At 35.1% G+C, this 15506-nt stretch overlaps 1 protein-coding gene across 50 annotated transcripts in view; it reads left to right on the forward strand.

The window, feature by feature from the left end:
* Positions 1-15506, forward strand: part of PTPRD (protein tyrosine phosphatase receptor type D) — a 1183457-nt gene that overhangs the window by 709755 nt on the left and 458196 nt on the right. The gene's annotated exons all lie outside the window — the stretch shown is intronic.

Raw genomic sequence — 15506 nt, forward strand, 5'->3', positions numbered from 1 at the left:
AACTGTAGTACGGAATTTCCCAAAAAGTTCTAGAAAATCTGTTCTGCTTTCGTAATATATTTCACTGACCCAGTTGTTGTGAAAATTACTGAACAATTGTTTTCAGTATTCCAATACTCTGTTCTTTGGCAGTGTATAACTAGACTGAGTTTCAGTGTCAAGAGAAGGCCTTCATTTAGACTTATGGCTATGGATTTTCCTAAAACTGTAGCAATATACATACAAATGGTCAGTCTCTGAGTACTTAATTTACAACAGTAAATGAGTATTCATGGTACCCATTTTAGACATTTGCTTGAGAATGCTCAGGAAAATTTCTTTCATTCTCTTTAATACAAACACAGTAGCTGAATACAGATAAAGACATGTATAAATAAATATATATATATAGTTATTAATTTCAAGGTAGAATCATGCTATCAAAAAAGGCACTGGAAGATTTACGTGCTAGGTACTTTCTAGTTGATTTAATTGAAACTAGGTTTCAGCCCATGAGGCACAGCTGTTGATTTCAGGGATTAATGACACAATAACAGCTTTTAGATATAATTTCTTATGCAGGGCTTTATTTCAACTAACCATCCACCTTTAGACCTATTATTGTAGACTTCTTAAATGTTTCATTTAGAACACAGATTATGGAGTTTTACACTGTAGAAGTATAATTTCTTAATCTTTAGTTTTAAAGGAAGAAAGACATCTGTAAAACACTACAGAAAATGCTACTGTTGCTTAAATTTCCTTTGGTGGAAAGTGAATATATTTTGAATTTTCTTCTTTGTTCTCCTGAATTGGTTTACAGTAATAATGAAACAAACACATTAATTAATTTGAAATATTAGAAACTCTTGGACTCACAATGTGACTTGAGAGATTATTTAGTTTTATGACGAGAAAAAGCAAAAATTAAAAAAATCCCATTGAGTGAGGATAAAAGAGGAAATCCACTTTGTCACTTAATCACAATTGTATATTACCATACCTCCAGGGAGAAGTGAAGAACAAATAAACAATATTGCATCCCTATATTCACAGAAGACTTCCTTATGCAAGATGAGCTTTAAAAGAAACACCTTGATTTAGGTTCTGACAAGCTGGCATCTCTGAATTTAAAAAATTGCTTTTTCAACTCCTGTTTAAATCTGACAAATCAACTGAAACAAAGAAATAACCCTAGTAATTCAGACAAATATTTAATTCTGAATAAATTACATATTGAAACACTGGTAAGCTGGAATTTCAAAACGGACTGATATGAAATATATTGCTTAATTGTCAAGGCCTTTTCTGAACAACAATAACCTTATAAAACCCTTCTAAATGAGAATTCTACCTGTAATATGAAAACATAGCAAAATTTTTTTGAAGGAAAAATTGTGAAACAACCTATGAACCATAAAGCAACGATTTTATAGAAAAGGAGAGAGAAACACTGAGATATGGTATCTTAAGTATAGTATTTTCATATTTCAATATTGTATATTAGCTTTTAACCTCTTCTCCATGTTTATGTCACTAGCCCTTAAACTATTAACTGGTCTTTCTGCAGACATGATGCTTGCGTCCTCCATCTTCTCTATGTCATTGACAGAGATGTTGAGCAGGTGTTCCTTTTCTTTCTCAGCTTTCTCTTGATCTTTTTCCCGGTTTCCTATTTCTCCATGCTTATGTAAAGGAGTCTCACACTTTAAAGAATGTTTGATTACTTTATCTTTCTCCAGTTCTCTTCATTCTTCTATTTGTTTTTCCTCTTTCTTTCACTTTTTTCCTTTTCTCTTTTCCCTTTGTCTTTTCAGTGTCTCCCTTCTTTTTTAAGTTTCCCTCTCTAAACTTGTTTTCCTTCTTTCCCCTTTCCTACCTCCCTTTGCATGCCTTCAGTTTCATTATTTCTTCTTTCTCCCTCATTTTCCATTCCTTCTTCTATGCACGAGCAATCTCTATTCTCTTCCTCCACAGCAAATCTATTTTCTGGGATTCATTGATCTCTGAAAATTTATGTAAAACTCTGAAATTAAGCAAGGGTGTTCATTTCCACTCATAGGTTTGGATAAGGCTTTATCTCTTAAAAAAAAAATGCTCTGAAGGACACAATTATTTGTTTAGAGTGGAGAGCAGATGACCATTCAGTCTGGAATTTATGCGGCCAGGCATGTCATGATGTGACCTGTGCTTTGTGCTCCTATTCTCCCTGTGCTTTCTTTGTTCAGGAATTCTCTTGACAGCTCATGGTTTGTTCCTAGTCACAGAACAGAGTTGCCTTGTAGAAAAGACATTTTAGAAGTATGACTTGCATAGATTTTTACTTGTAAATAAGGTATTTCATTATCATTTCAGTCACAGTAGGCCTGTAGTTCCACTCAAGCCATGAAAACAGCACCTGAAGTATGACAAGTCTGATATTAGAATAATTTGCTGTGTAACCAAACACCTGATATTTAGTTTTCTCTTGGGATGTGCTTGCACAACCTGAGTCAAAAATAGTGCTTAGACTAGATCGTCTCACATTTTTCTCTGAACAGCTACTCTACACCAGACAAAATCCACAAAATGCAGATGTCATGTACTCAGAAATGTTTCTCAAAAGGAATTGTGGAATAAAAGTTATATGAGAAATTCATGGAGGGCCAAGCTCCATTGTATAACATATCTGTTATGCAATACCGTGAAAGCTGGTGTTGATTTCATGAGGCCATCACAGGAAGAGCCAAATTACGAACCCGGACATCAAATTTTCGGCATCCTAGAATGACAGAATAGGTCAGGTTGGCAGGGACCATAATGGATCATCTGGTTCAACCTCCCTGCTCAAGCAGGGTTATCCCAGAGAACGTGGCACAGGATTGCATCCAGACAGGTCTTGAATATCCCCAGTGAGGGAAACTCCACACCCTCTCTGGGCAATGTGTTCCAGTGCTCAGTCACTTGCATAGTAAATAAGTTCTTCCTCATGTTCAGGTGGAACTTCCTGAATATGTATATGCAGAAGGAGAGTGCACACGTTTTGTCCAAGAAATTAGTCTGAATCATATTCCTCTCTAAAAGTGAAAGCTTTCCTTGCATGATGTTTATGCTCTGCCTTGAAACTATGAATAAAAAATATCTGCTAGTGGCAGTTGAGCATCTGTAATGTATGGAATTCTTAAGAAGAAGCTATTGTAAGAGCAAATCACTTTGTGGTGATTAAAAAGATACAAGGCAGCAGTTGTTTTTACTCACTGACCAAAGTTTGAAATTGGCTACCTGTTGCCTAGTCCATATTTTATCCTTGTTCCTATTACATCCCATCCTTTCCTCTGTTCCCCAGAGAGGGCAATTAAAGAACAAGTGGCTTGTTTTGTTTTCAGGATGATACACAGACCCCAGCTACAGTTTTTACTGCCATGTTCCGGAGTTAATCAAACCTTTGTTTGCAATATATTCCCCTTATAGCACAATTGCTATGTAACTGTTGATTCAAGTTTTAATTGCCTGATAAATTGAGTGTAAAATCCTATGGTAGAAAAGGAAATCAGAGAAAAAGAAGATGGTTCTCTGGCAAGTCGATGTAAAAACAATTTTCTCCTTACAAGTAGGAATCATTTGCATAAATTTGAGCACAGGGACATGTAGTTATAGATGGCACAAGGTTATAAAGCCAAAAAGTGGGAACTCAGTCCTTTAGAATTCTTCTGTTACGGCTTTTTTATTATTGTAGCTGTTTTCCCTACTCACAGAAATTAGAAAACAATAGTTGCTGCTTATGTCATCACTGTGACTGTGCCGATTTCATTAATATCCTGCTGCAAAAAGTATATTTTTGGTTGTTTTTATTGAAAACTATTCAGTTATTTAAAGTAAAACAGTGTTGGAAGGATGTTAAATACATCTATATTGCCTATAAAAGTGTTTGCTTTGAAAGTCAGCTAGATTTTAGATATGACATTCAACATAAAAAGTTATAAACAACAATTCAAATCCCTATGATCTGCCAAATGCTGTATGTTTGTGTACAAAGTCTGGTTTTGTGTTACAAATATGTATATTTGATAACTGTATTATACTTACTATTTATTTTGTAAAACCAGAAGTGTCTTCATTTTATGCATTACAAATTTCTTGCTTACTTCCATTGTTTTCTTTGGGTCTGAAAATGTTGATTTGGTATGACTTTGTCCTGATTATAATGAGATCTCTCTGAACTCTGGCTCCACTTATGGAATATACCATTCCATAAGTCAGATGATTTATTTGATGATATACACGTATTTTTATGTGTATGGAAATGCATTTGATATGCATATGTTTGAAAAGTAGGTATTTGTCTTGTCAGAACTCAGTGGTTTACTGTGTGACAAAACAATGAAGAAAAGACCGTATATGTATTATCATAGTATTTTCAGGAAAGAAAAAACAAACTTCTCCAGCATTGTCTCTATGATATCCCCTTGCTATCCTTCTAGAACATAACAGAGCTCCTCTATCATTATGTTGAAAGTGGGCAGACCAGATACAAAGGAGGGGGAAGGTTCAAATTTTATATGTTGAAGATAGAGGACACAGCTGGAAGACCATTTCCTGTAACAATGCACCTTCTTTCCCTTAAGATCTCTCATATAAACATAATTTCTCCATCCTGTTTCCATACTCTCAGTAAAACATTCATAGTGGAGCAATTTCTCTGAATCTTCCTTGTAAACACAATGCCTTACGTGGTTCTTTATCAAGTAGTTACGAGTAATATAAGGTGAAGACCTTAGGATTTATACTTATTTCTCCTTCATAGGATAATATGTCGGATCCAGTAAACTCAAAGCGTATTAAAGTTTTAGAATGTTATTTATAAGTTTATCGGTAGTGCTCTTCAAGTTTGTTTTAATGACTAGTTTCAAAGGATGTCCAAAGAAAAAAACAAGAAACTTGAAAAAAAACTGTGCAAAGAAGCAAATATCAAAAATAAAAGGAAATTTCCATATTTCCACATGCACCTCAGTTCCAGAAAACATGGAAAACAATACTGACCTGTCTAGAAGATCTGGTTAACTCTTATAAGAAATCATGACCTTTCCTAATTAGCTTAGCACTTGTGGCAGTACATATTGATTTTGACTACCTGGCTGAATCTTCTTAAGCCTTCTCAGAAACTGAATGAATGGGTAGACTTTATTATCTTTTTGTATCCCATCACTCAAGCCTCACCAGTAAGCAAACGAAACAGATGCAAAGGTGTTTGTATTATTAGTGGCTCTTGCTTGCCAATTTTTTCATTAGAAAGTAGTTCTGTTTCTTGCTCTAAACAGCAAATTCTAAAATTATATTAAAATTTACTTGTGAATACTAATAGATATATAGATATATTGTGTACAGTAGTAAATTATTTCTTTCTTCACAGAAACACTAAAATTATCCATAAGATTGTTCTAGATGTTTTTTCATTGTATTGTATCTGTTGGGATCTGTTGGATACTTTGCTTTAGCAGACTTCTAAATTCATTGCAATACTGTTATTCATAGCTCCTATATAGCAATGTCACTGTTAGCACAACAAACAACCACACCAACTAGTCACTGTAGAACATTTAATTTGAATTAGACCTCCTATTCTTTTACATATCACAAAGGCATAATGTATGATGGCACACTGATTAAAGACAGAGGAACACAGCAAGAATTCTCTGTTTAAATTTGCTTATTTTTCTCATGGTAAGTTACAGCTAGTTTGAGTTCAAACCAGCACTTCTCCCTCACCCATGAGTAGCCCAATGATCTCTAAAAGTCAACATAGAAGGCCTGTGTATTCTTCCCAACTGGTCTTCACTTTGGGAACATCATATCTGAGAACAAGAGAAACAGGCATGGAGTTACCACTGAACTCTGCTAATTCGAAAATAAAATGATAATCACATATATCCAGACTCCAGACGTTACCAGAATTTCAAGATGTTACCTGGAGTGATCCAGTTTACTGGCAGTGGGGAAATCTTGGCACATGACACTGTAAATGTGACTTCTCTTTGGACATATGTAACTCCTTAGGTCTCCAAAACAAGTACATACATCCTCCTAGCAATTCAAAGGTCTTTCTGGATTCTCCAGTCTCCTTAGCTATATGTACCACTTCTGTTCTTTGCTCCGACATCAGCTGTTTCCAAGAAAACCAATGAGGAAAAAGTGAGTCTTCTCAAGAATAAGGCTACCCTTTAAGCCCTACCAGATCTGCTACATGTCTCTGGTCTTGAAAAATAGTGACAGGTTGAACACAAATAGTGGTAGGGAAGAAGTCTGAGGTTTCACATACTTTGCCTGAAAAAGGTCAGCAAGTTTTCTTTACCCCAGTTAGCAGATAGCACGGGTTGGACAACACGTAGTGAGGAGAGATGTGGACCACTCTTCTCCACTTTAAAGTTGTTACTTGGGAAAAAGAAGCTGAGTTGAACAAGAAAGGAGACACCTTTTGTATGAGAGAGTACTGTCAAAAATACTGTTTCTTACCAAAACAGGTACAATATGATAGACTCTCTCGTAAGAGATCTATAATTTCTGATATGCTCTTGACCTATGCAAAGTCTTCAAATGCAAAGAATTTTGACAGGAGATACCATTGCTGCTGTCCATGTTGGCAAGACCTGCTGTCTGTCTCCTTCTTCCAGAAAAGGGTAGGGAGTATGTGGCTCATCAGCAAGGCAGTATTCTGGGATACTGAATTAATGCACCATTACCTAGTAGTGTCATTCCCTTCCATAGCATAGGTATTCATTTAACTTCAAAACTCTGCAGGGGAACTCAGATCCATGTGAAGCTGAACCTCTCTCCCATTGCATCTCCATAAAGACCAGCTTCCTCTCTCTCACTCTGGAGGCAGTGCCTCCTGGAAGCCATTGCAATTCATACAATGAGTTACTCAGTGTTAATTATATGTACATATTAACAGCCTTTGGCTAAAATATATGTATGCTTCCATTCTAAGTATTGAAAATGCATGCATGTTTTATAACTTGTAAAAATATGATAGGCATGCATGGGGTGTTGTGTGTGTGTGTTTCCCATTAAAAATGAGGACATTTTTGACAGATTCAATATGGCAAAATATATAAAGATAACTAATTTACATTCATTCCACAAAGATGGGGGTTTTTTTAATTTCTCAGCATGACCTGTGTTTCATGCTTGACAGAACAATCAGAAAGGCATTAGTATATTGACTGAAATCACTCAGAGTTTTATCTTTCCATAGAAAACTTATCTAGTCTGTTTGTTTATATGTTGATTGGCGGAAACCATAATAATTCCTTCTTGACTCAAACATTCTGATTCAATATTTCAGCACAATCTTCTTGTTTTCACAGCTTTCTGATCAACTTTTTTTTTTTCCACTTTTTTATTTCACATAAATAAAACTGTTTCCAGGACCCAACAGCTGGCACTTACTGACTGGGATGAACAGGAAGACAGTGTGTTCATAGGATTACAGAACAAGCTGAAAAGAAAAATTTATGCAGAGTTTTGTAAGTTTAGTGAGGCAGAAAATAGATGGGTCCAGAGAAGAAATGATGTGCCAGTCAAAGCTAAGCATACAACCACAAACTTCCACAGCACAAGAGCAGTCGTGCTTTCTTAGCTTTTTTGACTTCAAGAGTTACTTGAGTTTGGGTCAAACAGCAAGAAGATGTTTTGTAAAGATCACACTCTTAAGTGACTTTTTTACAAGTCTCTTTTGAAGCCTGGCAAAAGCAAGAATAAAGCTGCCTTGAAAGATGTTGAAGATGGTCAAATGTCTTCTAGGAAGGATCCTAAAGAGGGAGAAAACTGCAGCTGAACTCTGGGACTTTGCCATTTACGTACTGCCCTTGTGTAAACTAATTTTCTCAAAATGTATAATTTCATCCAATACAATAGATTTTTCTGTAGCATAGTGCAGGTCAGTGCGCTATACTCAATAGTGACAAATGAAAGCTAGAATTATATGCATGTAGTGTATTGTAGTAGTCTTTATCAAGACAGGATACTGTAACTGTTTCTCAAGCCCTCCTGTGTGGATAATTCTGTCTAATGGCTTTTACTGAATTCCTTTCTCTATTTGATTTATAAACAAGGAGCTGCTCCCTGAAATGACTTAGATTTTACAAGCAATATTGTACTACAAAATATTATTGGAAATATATGCAAATTGCCAGAAAGGCATTAGATTGCAATTTAGCCAACATCTAAAAAAGATGCCGGTTACCTATGTGACACACAACACCTAAAGAACCTATTCACTTTCATTCAAAGCATCTATTTAATTATTTTACTTCAAGCATATTCTTAGTTGCTTTGAGATAATGGTGCTCAAATTTCATAAAATTTAAGAAGAAAGAATGGCTTGAAAGTATCCATTTTAAAGATAAAGAAGCAATGATCATATGTCTTTGCTAGTCTGAATTACACACTATCTGACTTCAGTCATATCCCCTCAGTAACAATTTTATAAGTTACATTGAATGCCTGATTAAGATTTATATGCTGTAGAACACAATGTTCATTTAATAACATCATCATTGTTGGGTACTTTACGGATACTTTTATGGGTTAGAGTTCATGTGCACAAAGAGTAAGAAAAGTCACTTCCCTGTTACGTGGAGGATAAGAAATAATAGATCATCCAATTTTCCAAGACATGTTTCTCCTATCTTTTATCAGCACACTTCCATCAACATATTTAGATATTTGTGGCAGGTTAATATGGGCCATTTTCACCTGGCAACAGCCTCAGTCCTTAGCAACAGTATGTGTGTATTCAAACTACTGGTAACACTGAGCCAAAATGGAAGATTAGACTACAGAAACCTTTGGATGATGTATGTCAGGAATTTTCAGATGTTATTTCACCTTGGCAACCATCTCATTTAATTCCCTAGCAACTCTGAATATCAACTGGGTTTTGGGGTTTTTTTCCTGTTCAAAATTACCTCTTGAGAACAACTAAGATGATTCCCTTATTAACTTTAATGATATTCAGTGTTTCACTTATTCCTAGTTTAAGATAAATGGCAGAATTCAATATTGCACAGTAGTGCTCTAGATCTATGCAGTATTTCATGGCTTAAAAGTCATGAAAATTAAGATGGTACAGCTGTAATTTAATGTTATTCTTCTACTTCTTTTTATATACTAGTATACAGCTGCTATTCCAGAAATTTTTATTAGTACTATACATGTACAAAAATCATCGTGTTCATTCATCAAACTTCTTGCATCCTGTCTAAGCAAGACTTTCATTGTTTTGATGATAAAGGCCTACATATTCTTCTACTGAAATATTTGAGGAGAAAATAATTTGTCCTTGAAGGGAGAAGAAAGGCTCCACTCCTATTTTATCCCCACTAATATGTATTCCATTTACTTATTCATTGGTACAGAAAGATCAGCTAAAATCATGGTAGGTTTCTTATGACAAATATCTACTTCGGTTGTCATTTGATTTGAGCAATATTTCCATAGTGTAGCAGATCTTGTGGAGAATTATTTTCTAGCAGTGGTTCCTCTAAGTGCTAGTATATCACTATATTGAAATTGTTAAATTCCTCTTTTTTCTGTTTAAAGAACCTTCTGGACTCCACATTTGAATATTTAAAGGAATGTGGTCCCACTTTTCATTCTTAAGGAGGGTAATTGACATTGTGTTAAAATGTATTTGCATATACCATACAAATCAAATGACAAAAAGGGAGAGGAAAAGGAAAGTAATGTGAATGATCACAGAGCTTCCTAGTTCTATTTGTGTCTTCTGGTTTTTACTACCCGTTTCCTTATTCAATTGCAATAACAAACTGTCTCTCCCACTCTTCTCATGCCTCCTTTCCCCTTGCCCCAATAATTTAATGGTCTGCATCAGATATGAACTTTGTCCCTTTTAGAGTTTTTAGTGCTGAATTTTGTTTACACAGCCTTGCTAGCCTCCATATGGGTTTTTTAAGCAACAAAATAATTTTACATGCTCAGAGGAAGCTTGAGCTTTTAGGAATATAAGTAATCTGGCCCACAAACACAGTAACTTTTCTGGTTGTTCTGCTGATCAGTCTTTCATTTTGTGACTTAGGACTTGCCCACACACTAAGTAATATTATTCGTCTTATGTCATCATGAAGCACTGATCTGTTTCAAATCTTAACTGCAAATTATTTTCTGTTATACAATAGGCACACTGTAAAGGTATACAATTTTTTCTCCATATACAATAATTTCTACATATCCTTTCTGCATCAGCAACTAGACACAGAGGACATTGCTTATTGCTGTCACAGGGATGTTTTGAAATTTCTTCACTTCCCATGGTGTATTTCCACTTAACTAAACTCAATTTCAGCTTATTAAAAACAAGGCCCTCCTGATTATAAAATAGCGTCAGAGCAACAATAAGCTAGAGGACAATGAAAAACAATAACAACAAAACAAAAACAAACAAACAATCACCAAAGCTAAAACAAAACCCCAAACCAATTCAAAACCTTAAAACCTCTCTTGTTTGAATAAGAAAATATATGACAAAATGGGGTGAAATAAATTGTCTATTATCAATATTATTATCCTTCAGTTATTCATATTCTGTTTATTATTTTTTTTGAGGCAGAGGCACGAAAATTCTGTTAGTGTATGAGACAAGTATGTGATTTCTGGAATGGCAGTTCTGTGTAAATTTATAGAGAGTAAAAATACACCTGGTTATGTCCTATGGTCAGGTTATTACATGAAGTTATATTTTTGAGGTGAAACAGCAAGTGTATATTTCATAGCAGCATGTAAAATTATGCATATAAATATATATATATGTATATAAATATACATATGTATATAAATACATATATATATGTATATAAAAATATATATGCATATAAAGATCTATATATAAATTAACATATAAATAATTCTCAGATTTCAGAAGCTTTAGCTAATCAGCTGAACTAGTCAATATATTGTGAAACCTGACACTGGGAATTCTTCATGAAGAAATAGAAGTTAGAGTTTAGTATGTCTTATTACCACAGAACCTGCTGCTACCTTTGTTATTTTTGTAAGCCCTTTATGTTTCGTCTAGCATCAGAGTACTAAAACTAAAAATTTTCCATATTAATTTTTTAATGAGAAACGAGAAAAGGACATCATGTAATCCCTTTTTTGGCTGTAAAGACAAGTTAAGACACAAATGGTATTTTTTCAAAAGAAATAGCCAAAGGTGCAAGTGCTGTTACATGGCAGAGAAGTTCAAGCACCACTGACAGGAACGTGAGGCCACGCTAAAAATTTAATGTGATTAATTCATCTTTGAATAAAATGCTAGAAAGAAATTATATTGGATGAATGACCAGTTTATTCCCTTTGGGAAAAACAGGTTCAAAAAGTTTAGACTTTAATAATGGAACAATTGTAAAGCTATTCTTTATACAGGGGTTTCTGGCATGGGTATGAAATAAAAAACTTTTTTAAAAATAATTTCTGGTGCTAGTTAAGGGATTGATTCAAACTACATCTTGGGGCTCAAGAAAACTCATCCATTGCATTCAGTAAATTTGGAACCAATCCTATGACTTCTCTACCATTACAGAAGAATGGTGGATATTGTAATCCAGATTTTTAAAAGCATTTAATGAGTTTTCAAAGTCAAGATGAAATATTGAAATGCTGATATCATGATATCATGAATATGGCAATGTCAAGATAGACTATTAAATCAGGATACAGAGATTTATTTGTGTATGTGTCTTCAGTTCCAAATAATTTTGCAAATTAGAAGAGGGTATTCAAAAATAGTTCTGAGATTTCTCTTATTATAGCCAGACTTGGGGAAGATCAAAACACTGGAAATTAGTCAGAGAAAATAGCACAACAAGAAAATGTAGAAGTAAACAGAGATGACTGGAAACATATTTTTAAATGGAAAACATGGGCAATACATTTTTGGGAGGAAATAAACCAAAATAGTAACCTTTCATTAAGCGGAAAAGTCTTGACATGTCCTACACAAGATAGGAAAACAAGTTTTTGCTGTAAAATACTTGCAGACATTGTTCTATAAAGCAGTATATCTCAAGAGATTTAAGTTTTTACATGTAACCGATCAGACCGCAGCTAACATAATTTAAATTAATTTTCCTGGAGTGGATACACTTCCCTACAGTGTGTGTTACTGTTGTTAATCATTTTATTGACTGAAGCTCATCCCTGTGCAGAGGATCTGTCCAACACCCATGGAGAGAAATTAAAACTTGTTCCTGCAAACACTTAAGCATCTGCTTATTTTTGCGTGAGTAAGGAGCTCTTTTCAATTTTAGCAGGCTTGCTGATGTGTATAGACTTCAGTGTTCATAAATGTTTCATAGCATCACTTTTGAGAAAGATTGTGTGGTGCATTTATCTTGTACCAGCCCTCAGTGTAACTGTACATTTGCATTAATTAAGCTATTTCTTCTGCAGAAATACAAAAAAGTCAGTTGCTTGATTCCCTAATTAATACCTATTATGAAAACTAAAAATATGATCCTACAGTCCTTACTTTTATCTCAGAGAAAACATGTTACTGATAAGTAGACCAACATGTAAAAGGTGCAATACCACTGAAAGTAGTGGAGTTGTAACTGATAAAACTAATACTGGTACTAGACAGCAGACTTTGGCGCAGTACTTCTGAGTAAGTTATTGCTTGAAGAGAAGCTGCATATTTAGGCTTTTTCATTTAAAAATATAATAAAAATAATAAAGATTCAGGGAAAATTTTGGACTATCAGCTTTTCTGTGAAAGATTGTCATTGGAAGATGGAGCAAGAAAAATGGGTTAGGAGGTCGGCTAAAGAGGACAGGTACTTCAATACTGAAGACAGTGTCTGGCTGATAAAGGGGAAAAGAAAAAGAAATTAAATAAAATAATAATTTTTTAAAAATTTTAAAAGTAAAGTAATGGGAACACCAGCCTGCTCCAAAGCCAGCAAATAATTTCTAAGTGATAGTTCCTCTGACTAGAGAGAGAGAGAGAATTATTGAAATATAAGAAGAGGAGAGAGCAAAGACTGAGGAATGAGAAAATAACCTATTATATCATTTTACCGGGAGAACTTAATACGAAGTTAATAGCCAAAGGGCAAATTCAGAACTGCATCTGTTCAGCAGTAGAGGTCCCCAAGATGACTTGAACTGATGTTTTTAAAATATTCTTACAAATGGAACAGAAAACTTTCCAGTAGCAGACAAACAATTCTTCATTTATCTTAATTACATTTTATCTCTCAAGTATAATAAAGGTTGTATCCACTCTTTGTCCACTAGATACTTTATTTATGCAATGGCAGCATATGTAATTTACTTTTCTAAAAATATGCCTTTCCTCTGAACTATTTTTTAAATACACTTGTTTTATTTATTGTTGTGTTTTTGGAAATACATGTCCTAAATTGCCTTAGAGCACAGTGAAATTCCTTTGCTCAATATATTTAACACTCAGTTGGTCACTTGCATTCAATGCTTACTGAAGGAGTTAAATCATGTATAATTTATGTCTTTTACTCTGTCAGTAGAACTTCACTTTGACTACCCACATGTGAAAAATTATTCCTTCATCTAAGTATTTTCAAAAATTTCCCTTAGGTTAGGGGGAGGGAGGTATTTGGAGGGTTGACTTTTTTGTCTCTTTTGTTGAAATTACTGAGGAAAGGAGCACCTAGAGTAAAAACCACTCTTTTAGCTTTAAATGGGAACTAATGTTTATTACACATTTTGCTACAAAGCACATGGAAGCATGTGGCAAGAGGCTGTAAACTGCACTGAAGTCCAGGGTCATGCTGACATGCTTACGGAATCAATGATATATAAACCAAAAAAAAATTTACTCAGATGGGGTGTTAACTTTTTTACTCTACTCATTTATACAAATTCACACTTTCCCCATTCCCAAGAGGGCTTTTTCCCCTCTGGCAAGCAATATTTTTGTGAAGAGCAACTTTTACATGTTCTGTTTTAAGGACACCCCCCTGAAGTCTTTCCATTAAAAAACACCCGAAAACCCCAAATATAAGAGAATAAACTATATCATGATAAATTGTTAGTACCGGTTTACAATATATTTCCCTTGGGTGTCTTCAAATATACAGTAAAAGTATTGTGGAGACATAAAATCAGATTATCTTCAGGATGTATGAACCAGAGCAAAATTCAGGGCCAGATTAAAATGAACAAACAGTGAAGCTGTTCTGTTGAGCTTGGCTTGGCACAGAAGCCTCCATCAAAAATGGAAGTACAAAGTGAAAAACAGAACAAAAAAAGGTGTTGATTTCTGCAGTGTCTCCTCTTGGGCCCTGAGGCATCTGCTGCACAGAGAACAAATGCTTAGACTTGGATTATCTTTCTTCCATTTTTGTGTCTCCTGTTGCAGTCCTGTAAACTGAATGAAAATTAGCTTTGGCCATATTTCTTCTGTTCATTCTTCTTCTTTGGCCTGCAATGTGAGCACAATATGGGATAAATCAGTATGGTGCACATAGGATCTACTCACTGCTTCCCAGCTATGGGCAAGGTTCCAGCACAAGGTCCAGGAGGATGACATATACCTAAGCCAGCCCATCCCTTGTTCCTGTAAATGGGAGAGTAGAAGTAGCCAGGAAAGGCAAGAAGACCTGGTTGCCTTGTGGTGGACATAAAGAGGCCTTCTGCTAGAACAAAGCATGTCAGTTTCATTTCTCTTTAACATATACTGACCAGGTTTCTATAACATGACTTTAATTTCTAGAATCTGAAATATGTGGGTGTTTGCCAAGGAAAACTGTAACTGTCTGCTGGTTTCTGTGTAAAATGTATGAAGCAGACCAGTTGTTCAAAGAATCTGGTTGCTTCAGGAGTGCATTGAGCAAAATCACTGTTAAAGAAACAGCTCTCCTCTCTACCCAGGTTCTTTAAAGACTGACTAAGAAAACAATAAAAATTTTGATAGAAAATTGAGAGCGAGTAAATCCTTTCCTGTGGGAAATATAATCAAGGGAAGAATTCCAAGTAACAGAAGACACCGTCTGTACTATTTGCAAATCCATTGTCCTAGATTTTGCCATGACTGTGGGTGGGAGGAAGGGACTCTCTCTGGCTTCCAAAAAGAAGGGTGTGGCTTCCGGTCAAAAACCACCGGGCTGGCATCATCTGCCATTGCTCATTGTCTTCAGGTCCATCGTGAGCATTTTTGCATGTGACTCACCCTATCTTTTGTATACTTTTTTGATTAATATTGTTGCTGTTGTGCTTTGTTTTATCTCAATGCTGTTTCTAGTAAGCTGTTATCTCAACCAATGACCTTCACCTTTAGTGCCTTGGATTCTCAACTCCATCCTGGAGCTGGAAGTGGGAGGGGAGAGGGGGAGCAAGCGAGTGGTATTTGGTTTGGGAGAGTCTCTCTCAGTGGGGACATTGAATTGGGCAGTACCATTCATAAACCACGACCCACATAAAAGTAATTTTTCTATTTCTCCACCATAAATTATGGTTCTGTGATTGCTTTTTTCAATTAAATAAGCAATAGA

This window comes from Corvus hawaiiensis, chromosome Z (genome assembly GCF_020740725.1).
Source record: "Corvus hawaiiensis isolate bCorHaw1 chromosome Z, bCorHaw1.pri.cur, whole genome shotgun sequence".
NCBI lineage: Eukaryota > Metazoa > Chordata > Aves > Passeriformes > Corvidae > Corvus > Corvus hawaiiensis.